Source organism: Elephantulus edwardii, unplaced genomic scaffold (assembly GCF_000299155.1).
Source record: "Elephantulus edwardii isolate Elephantulus edwardi_28Jun2011 unplaced genomic scaffold, EleEdw1.0 scaffold00050, whole genome shotgun sequence".
Lineage (NCBI taxonomy): Eukaryota > Metazoa > Chordata > Mammalia > Macroscelidea > Macroscelididae > Elephantulus > Elephantulus edwardii.
The window spans coordinates 9,644,458-9,654,054 of record NW_006399800.1 but is presented as its reverse complement, the minus strand read 5'-3'; the positions used below and the strand labels follow the sequence as shown (position 1 = coordinate 9,654,054).

At 41.4% G+C, this 9,597-nt stretch overlaps 1 pseudogene; it reads right to left on the bottom strand.

Annotated features, from left to right (window-relative positions):
- Positions 1 to 1,663: 1,663 nt before the first annotated feature.
- Positions 1,664 to 9,597, bottom strand: part of LOC102854794 — an 18,908-nt pseudogene continuing 10,974 nt past the window's right edge.

The window sequence follows — 9,597 nt, the reverse complement described above, 5'->3', positions numbered from 1 at the left end:
TCTCTCTCTCTCTCTTTCTCTCTTTCCTTTTTTGAAAGCTCAAAGAAGCTTTATTAAAGGAGCTCCTGGGATGGGGCAGGGAATCCTTGGTCTGCAGAGAGAGACAAACCAGGAGAAAACCATACCCTAAGGTGGGTTGGGGAAAGATTTTATATTAAGGATCTTTTTTCCCCCCTGACTTTAAAATGTTTATTCTTTTAAAAAATTAGTTTCATTTTGTATAGCTATACAAAGTTCTTAATGTTTCTTTGGCAATAGAATATAGTGGAACTTTACAACTTAACAAAAGTTACCTTTGCCTAAGAAACAGTATTTACTGTGTGTACATAGTTGCCTGACAAAATTCTCTACCATCCAGCACCCTAATTAATCTAGCTCCCTCAAAAGGAATATTACAGGATTTCCAAAAGAGAAAAAAGAAAGACACATATGTACACACTTTCTTAAAACACAGTATTACAGCCCCATTCACAGGCAACTTGGAATAATTGCCAAATACAATTTAATGATAAGAAAAATCCTCTCAGTAGTAAAAAAATACTTCTAAGACCCAATGAAGTACTGCTTTAGTTTAACTATACATTAAAAAAATATCATTTAATGCACACCCATGTTTATCAAGGCTTTGCTCACAATATCAAGGAGTTGGAAACAACCTAAGTGCCCATCAACAAACGAATGGATAGAGAAGCTGTGGTGTATTCACACTATGGAATACTATGATGCACTGAAAAGCAAGGAACTCATGCAATATTATTCATAATGGGTGACCCTGGAGGACATTATGCTGAGTGAAGTATCTCAGTCACGAAAGGACAAATACTGCATGGTGCCACTGTTGTGAAACAGGACTGATATTGCGGTTGCGGGGAGACTGAGAAAGATGGGTTAAATAATGTATACTGCATTAAAACAGATGAGGGAGAAAACTGTTTAAAAGGGATATGTGATTAGGTATTTTTGTCATGACGGGAGTCCAGAGCGAAAGCTACATAGTGGAGTGGACCTGGGGGGGAGAGATTGTAAAACAATGAAAGAATTTTACTTTTCCAGAGGAGAGTGTACTGGCGGGGAGGGTTGGGTGGGGATAAAAGTACAACAATGAATGAATGGAAATCCAAAGTCTCTGTAAATTTTCATGGAAATTAATAATAAAAAAATTAAAAAAACAAAAACAAAGCAAACAACCTCATGTAACCTTTAGCTATTTCAGATATATTTTCAAAGATGAACCTTCTTTCCCCTTCCCAAAGTAACTGCATTATACAGTAAAACCTGCAAAAGCTGGAACCTCTGTAAGGCAGAAACCTGTCAGAAAAGAAAAACACAAAATATTTTCCACTAAAGAGAGCAACAGAAACGTATTAAGACTGTACCCTGTCAAAGGCGGAAAACCTGTGAGACCCAAAAAACAAGGCAGTCCTGTTAGGTTCCTGCTTTCATAGGTTTCACTGTATCTTTGAAATTAAGCCAGAAAACAAAACAAAACCCAGTGCTGGTGACAAATATACAGCGAATTCACTTCTTCATTCTTCAAAAAGACTGAAACCAATTTTCAGGACTATGAAGATCTAGAAAATCGCCTACTTTCAGACTTATTTGTAGGCTATGCAGCAACTTTGTTGTCTTTCTTTCAGAAAGCAGTATGATCAATCCAGACCTTTTAGGGCCCAAAAGGTGTGGTTTTCCTGTATTCAAAATCTGCAAACTCTCTGTTCCCATGACCTCCTCTGAATCCACCGTGAAACACTAGAGGGCTGGCGAAGACACCACCGCTGCCATTTCCACAGCCTTTGCCTCCGTGGAAACCAAGGCCTCCTTGGCCTCAGTATCCCCCATGGCCACAGTTTGGATGAAATGGGATTCCAAATGTTTCAGCATTTGATCTTCTTTCTTCAGCCCATGTTGGTCTCTGTTCTCTGTTATCGTCACATGAAATATTATCAAAGAAGGATTTCGTTTTGTCATGGTAGCAATTAGGTCCAAGTGGATCTTCCTCATCAGCATTCCCTTCACTGTTTTGGGTATCCACTCCTGAGTCTCCTTTATCTTCAACATTCCCAGGTTTCTCCCGTTTCTCAAGTTTATCCTCTTTTAATTTAAGTTTATTATGAAACTCTCTGTCAATTTCTTCTTTGTTAAATTGAGCATTTGCAATTTCAGATTCAAAATCTTTCTCAAATTTCATTGGCCCATCTCTCCGAATACCAAACCTTCCCCTGCCACCTAGAAGACCTCCATGACCTCTCCTGGGAGCTAAAAGAGCACCTGGAACTTTCTGGTCTCTCCCTAAATGGTTTCATATTACCTGAGTGTCCTCTGTACTGTTTTTTTCCTCTGTAACTAGAGCCAAATAGGAGAAAATGGAAGATTTCTACCAACTTTTACAATCAAAAATTGATCAAACATGCACTCAAAATGCATTGATAATAATGGGTGACTGGAACGTAAAAGTTGGGAACAGGGAAGAAGGCTCAGTAGCTGGAAAACATGGACTAGGTGAGAGAAATGAGGCTGGAGATAGAATGGTAGAATTCTGCACATTCAATGATTTATTCATTGCAAATACTTTTTATAATAAATATAAACACAGGCTATACACATGGATCTCACCTGATGGTATGCAGAGGAATCAAGTCAATTACATTTGTGAAAAGACTCGCTGGCGAAGCTCAATATCAGCTGTGAAAACCAGGCCAGGTGCTGATTGTGGGACAGATCACCAACTACTTACTCATATGCAAGTTCAAGCTGAAGTTGAGGAAAATTAAATCAAATCCACAGGAACCAAAATTTGACCTTAAGTCGGTCCCACTCAAGTTTCAAAACCATGTCAGGACCAGGTTTGAGGCCTTGAGCACCAATGAGAGTAAACCTAATGAGCTCTGGGAGGATATCAAGAAAATCATCCATGAAGAGTGTAAAAGATTATTACAAAGGCTGAAGAGGAAGAAAAGACCAAGATGAATGTCAGATGAGACTCTGAATATTGCATTAGAGTGCTGCCGAGAAGCCAAAGCTAAAGGAATAAACCAAGAAATCAAAGAGCTGAACAGAAAATTTTAAAAGGCAGCTCGGGACGACAAAGCAAGATACTGTAATAAAATGTGCAAAGAGCTTGAGTCAGAAAACCAAAAGGGCCGAACCCGCTCAGCGTTTCTTATGCTGAAGGAGTTGAAAAACAAATTCAAGCCACGGGTGGCAATACTTAAGTATACTTTGGGTAGAATGTTAAATGATCCAGGAAGCATTAAAAGAAGATGGAAGGAGTACACAGAGTCACTGTATCAGAAGAAATTGGCTGACACAGAGGAATTTCATGAAATAAAATATGAGCAAGAGCCTGTGGTGATGAAGGAGGAAGTTTAAGTTGCTCTGAAGGAATTGGGGAAAAAAAAAACAAGGCTCCAGGAGCTGACAGCATACCAAAGGACATATTTCAACAAAAAGACGCTGTCCTGGATGTGCTCACTAATTTGTACCAAGAAATCTGGAGGACAGCCAGCTGGCCAACTGACTGGAAAAGATCAATATTTGTTCCCATTCCAAAGAAAGGTGACCCAACAGAGTGCTGAAATTATAGAACAATATTATTAATATTAATATCATTAATATCACAGCAAGCAAGATTCTGCTGAAAATTATCCAAAAACGATTGGAGCAATAGGTTAACAGAGAATTGCCAAATGTGCAGGCTGGATTTAGAAGAGGTTGTGGTACTAGCGATATTATAGCTAATGTTAAATGGATCTTGGCAGAAAGCAAAGAATACCAGAGGAATGTCTATCTGTGCTTCATTGACTATGCAAAGGCTTTTGACTGTGTGGATCACAACAAGCTATGGCTGAGTTTGAGAAGAATGGGAATCCCAGAACATTTGCTTGTGCTAATGCAAAACCTATACTTGGAACAAGAGGCAGTCATCAGAACAGAGCAAGGAGACACTACATGGTTCAAAATCAAGAAATGGGTCCATCAGGGATGTATTTTGTTTCCATACCTTTTCAATCTGTATGCAGAACAGATCATCAGAGTTGCTGGGCTGTACAAGGAGGAATGTGGCATCAGGATTAGCGGAAGAGTCATCAACAACCTGTGTTATGCAGATGACACAACCCTGCTTAATGAAACTAAGGAGGACCTGAAGTGCTAGCTGCAGAACATCAAGGACTGGAGCCTTCAATACAGATTGAAGCTCAATATCAAGAAAACAAAGTTTCTTAACACTGGGCCAATTGGCAGCATCAGTATGAATGGTGAAGAGATTGAAATAGTTAACAGTTTTAGTTTACTTGGCTCCACAGTCAACACTCTTGGTACCAGCAGCCAGGAAATCAAGAGACAAATTGCATTGGGAAAGTCAGCTGTGATGAACCTCTCAGGAGTACTGAAGTGCAACAATGTCAGGCTGGAAACTAAGGTGTGCCTGATCCAGGCTGTAGTCTTCACAATTACGTGCTATGCATCAGAGAGGAGTCTCCCTGCACCCTGGAAGTTGGCTGGCTGACTGGCTGGATGGCTGGCATTTCTACGGTGGCTCGACTTTGGTGGCAGTTAAGGCAAAGGAAGTTTCTGGGGTCCTTTCTGCTGTGTGTTATTGCTCTTTTTTGCCCTTCAAAAGTGGGTGGGTGGCCCAAAGCCTTAAACTAAGGGGAAGTAAGGGCAGAACCTGGGGAGCATGCTCCATATGGTAAATTAAAATTAAAATCCTGTAGGGCCCTAAGGCCACAGGCCCTCTGGCCTGTCTTTAATTGTTTTTGGTGAAACATTCTTCTAGGTCTTGTATAGCCCTGGTGTGTCCACTTGTACAGAGGTAACTTGTGGCTGCTGTGAAGCTGAACACTGTGATACTGACGTGTCAAATGTGATAATGCTTACCCATGGTGGACAGTGTTTGGTGGTGCTCCCTGACAAAAACAAACTTGGAAGCAGGATTGGCATCCACTTCTGTAAATAGCTTGCCTTGGGAAATCCTACGAACCTGGAGAAAGGATGCAAGTCACTCAAGTGTTGAAGACTTTCATTCATAGGGTCACTATGAGTCACCTATGACTTGACAGCACTTAACAACAATAACAACATGCATCGGGGTGTTGGACAGTGAATAGGGATAATAGAAAGATAATTGATGCCTTTGAACTGTGGTGCTGGAGAAGAGTGTTGAATATACCATGGACTGCTAGGAGAAAAAACACGTTTGTCCTGGACAGGGTGAAGCTGGAATGCTCCTTGAAGTCAAGGATTCTGAAGCTTCTTCTGACATACTTTGGGCATTTTGCAAGGAGGGACCAGTCAGTCCTTGGAGAGAGACATCATGTTTGGGAGAGCGGAAGGATGGTGCAGGAGAGGAAGACCCTCGATAAGATGGATCAATTCTGTGTTTGGGGTGGTGGGAATGAGTGTGTCGGAGACGGTGAGGTTGGCCCAGGATAGAGCAGCATTTAGGGCTCTTGTACATAGGGTCGCTATGAGTTGCAAGCAACTTGATGGCACCTAGCAACAATAGTGTAACATGATTAACAGGACTTATGAGCTGCTTAATTTTTGCTTTCATTTCTAAGTTACTCATTTTCTGGCCTTGGAACTTCATGCACTTCAGCTCGCCTGTGCTCTTGATTCTCTTTTGCTTTTTGGCTGGTAAATGACAAAGGCCTGGTTGATACAGCTCCATCTCCCAACAGGTGCTGGAGCAGGTAAGTGGGCTGAGACAGTTTTTACTGCTTGTTCCATGGTTGGGCTTTTCCTCAAAGAGTCTAACTGAAGGTTTGAATGACCTTGCAATAACTGTTGTTTTAGAGATCTTGAATTCTGTGTGAAGGCAGACCCAATGGCACTACTTTGAGATAACGTACCACTGTTTGATGATTCTTCTGTTCCAAAGGATGCCAAAGAGCTTCCAGCGACACCAAAGCATCAAACTGCTGTCCAACTATCGAACTTGGACTGAACTGACTGTATGTTGGCATCCTGCCAAAAGGTCCATAGGAACCCACTGACTGGAATAAAGAAGTAGAGGAGCCTAGTAATGACTGGGTCCTGAGACAAAGAACATTGTGGTTTTGGTGGCTCACAAACAGTGAGAACTTTACTATCACTTCCTCGAATATAATGTATTCAAAGACTTCATCTCAAGGTGGTATTGGACCATCTGTTGGTCTGTATTTTGCACCAAAGGACCAAACTTTGGTGAGAGCTATGGTGGAGTTCTCAGTATCGATGGTATACAGGATGCCCTCATAGCAGATCTCTGCCCTCCCCTGCTCATGGCTCCACCACTGCTCCAACCAGTACCACAACACCAACGCTGCTTAGTAAGCCTACAGCAGCCACCTCAGACTCAATATGGTGGCAACACCAGCTCCACTATCCTCCCCCAGACTCCCACCTTCAAGCCACTGCACAGTGAGGCAGAGGGCTAGAAAGTGTCTTTAGAGAGGGAAGGAAGGAAGGAACATCTCATTGTGGTTTAGCCAAGTGGATAAGGCCATTCACTCCCTTTGTTGACATGTTGATATTCTTTGAATCCTTCATTCTCCCCTTTGACCTTGGTCTGGGCCTGACATCCCAGCCTCTTTAGTGATAAAAAGGGGTACGTATCTTTATTCTAGCTACTTCTTGCTAAACAGGGGCTCAGAAGCTGGACTGGGTGGGCAGGGGAACAGTAGCCAGGGGAGAATATGGATGTCACAGCAGCTGGTTCAAGTTAGTAATTTCTTTTATTCTGTGAAGTAAGAATTTTTTTCTACTAGTTTATTTACAAAATTCAAATACAAATTTGAACAAATTCTTTCAATTTCCCTCACCCCCCCACCCATCAAATTGTACAACCCAATGATTAATTCCCCCTTCCCCCTGCACATCCACATCCCTCTGCTTCTAGCCTCTCCCACCCCTCCTGGATCCTTATACGCATTCTACAATAATGGTCTTATACAATATTTATCCTTATGTGACTGAGTTAGTTGACTCAGCATAATGTTCTCTAGTCCCTCCCAAGTTAGGTAATAATTTACAAAGTATTGCTCCTTTTATACTGCATAGTATTCCATTATGTGAATGTACCATAATGTCTGGACCAATCAGTAGCATCAGGATGGATGGTGAAGAGATTGAGATTGTTCACAGCTTCAGTTTGCTCGGCTCCACGGTCAACACTCTTGGCACCAGTAGCCAGGAAATCAAAAAACATATTGTGATGGGAAAGTCTGTGGTTAGGGACCTCTCCAAAATACTCAAGAGCAACAGTGTCTCTCTGGAGACTAAGGTCCACCTGATACAGGCCATGGTTTTTGCAATCACTTGTTATGCATCAGAGAGTTGGACAATGACTAGGGAGGATAGAAGGAGAATTGACGCCTTTGAGCTGTGGTGCTGGAGAAGAGTATTGAATGTACCATGGACTGCCAAGAAAACAAACAGATTCATCGTAGAGAGGATTAAACCAGGCTGCTCCTTGGAGGCAAGGATTCTGGGGCTTCGTCTGACATACTTTGGACATGTTGTAAGGAGAGACAGGTCTTTGGAGAGGGACATCATGCTGGGTAGAGTAGAGGGACAGCGCAGGAGGGGAAGACCCTCTATGAGGTGGATATTGATTCAGTGACTGGGATACTCGGGATGAGTGTGTCAGAGGCAATGAGATTGGCACAGGATACAGCAGGGTTTAGGGCTGTTGTACATAGGGTCGCTATGAGTAGCAAACAACTCGACGGCACATAACAACAACAACAACAAACCATAATATCTTAATCCATTCATTTGTGGTTGGACATTTAGGCTGTTTTCATGTTCTTGCAATGGTGAATAATGTAGGAATGAACATTTGTGTACAAGTCTCCATTTGTGCCTCAGTTCTCATATTCTCAGGGTATATGCCAAGTAGTGGAATAACTGGGTCATATGGAATTTCTATGTTCAGCTTTTTGAGGAAGTGCCAAACCGTCTTCCAGAATGGTTCCACCATTTTACAATCCCACCAACAATGTACAAGAGACATATACAAACAAACAAACAAAAACACCCTATAGAGCATTTCTGAAAGACACAGTAAAAGACCTAAAGAAATGAGAAAATGTGCCCTGTTCATGAATAGGAAGACTCAATATGGTGAAAATGACAATCCTACCAAAAGAAATCTACACATTCAAAGCAATACCAATTCAGATACCAAATTCATTTTCCAAGGAGATTGAAAGAGAAATTATGTAATTCATTTAAAGAGACAAGAGACCCCGAATAAGCAAAATACTTTTGAGAAACAAAAATGTGGTTGGAGGTATATCACTCCCTGACCTCAAAACCTACTATACAGCAGTGGTAACCAAAACAGCATGGTACTGGTACAATGACAGGCACATTGACAAATGGAACAGAATTGAGAACCCAGAAACAGAACCAGCTATCTAGGATCAACTAATATTTGACAAGGAAATCAAAGCTATCAAATGGGGAAATGATAACCTCTTCAACAAATGGTGCTGGCAAAACTGGACTTCCACCTGCAGAAAGCTGAAACACGATACACATCTCACACCATACACAAACATCAACTCAAGGTGGATTAGAGACCTGGGGTTATAGTCCAAAACCGTAACGTTTCTGAGAACTGAGATCAAGCTTAGAAGCACTTGTCCAAGGTATAAAGAGACTGCCAAATACAGCAAGAAACGCACAATCTGAGGAGGATAAAATTGATGTGTGGGACCTTCTGAAGATTAAATTTGTATGCACATCAAAACCTTTTCCCAACAAGGTGAAAAGAAAACCCACAGACTGGGAACAAACATTTGGTAATTCCATCTCAGAAAAGAGTCTTAAAACAAAAGTTTACAGAATACACCTGGAACTCCACAAGAAAAAGACCAATAACACAATTACAACATGGGCAAAAGACATGGAATTAATTTTCACAGAGGAAGATATTAGAATGGCAAACAGACATGTGAAGAAATGCGCCAAATCACTGTCAAGAAGAGAGGTGCAAATCAAAACCACAATGAGGTACCATCTCACTCCAGTAAGAGTGGCAAAGTTTAACAGGGCAGCAAGTAATAGAAACTGGAGAGGATGTGGCGAGAAAGGGACTCTTATACATTGTTGGTGAAATAAGAATTTTAAAAGGCAGGGAGCACTATGCAGTCTTTGTCCTTTTGTGACTGAGATATTTCACTCAGCATAATGTCCTCCAAGGTGACCCATTTTGAATAATATTGCATGAGTTCCTTGTTTTTCAATGCAACATAATATTCCATTGTGTGAATATACCACAGCTTCTCCATCCATTCATTTGTTGATGGGCACTTAGGTTCTTTCCAAGTCCTTGCTATTGTGAACAGAGCTGCAATAAACATGGGGGTGTATATATCTGCTTGGATGACAGTTATGGTCTCTTTAGGGTATATTCCCAGAAGTGGAATTGCTGGTCAAATGGTACGTCTCTTTAAAACGTTTTGAGAAAGTGCCACACTGCTTTCCACAGTGGTTGCACCATTTTACACTTCCACCAACAGTGAATAAGGGTTCCAGTCTCTCCACAACCTCGCCAGCATTTGTTGCTTGCTGTACTGTTAAATTTTGCTATTCTTACTGGGGTGAGAT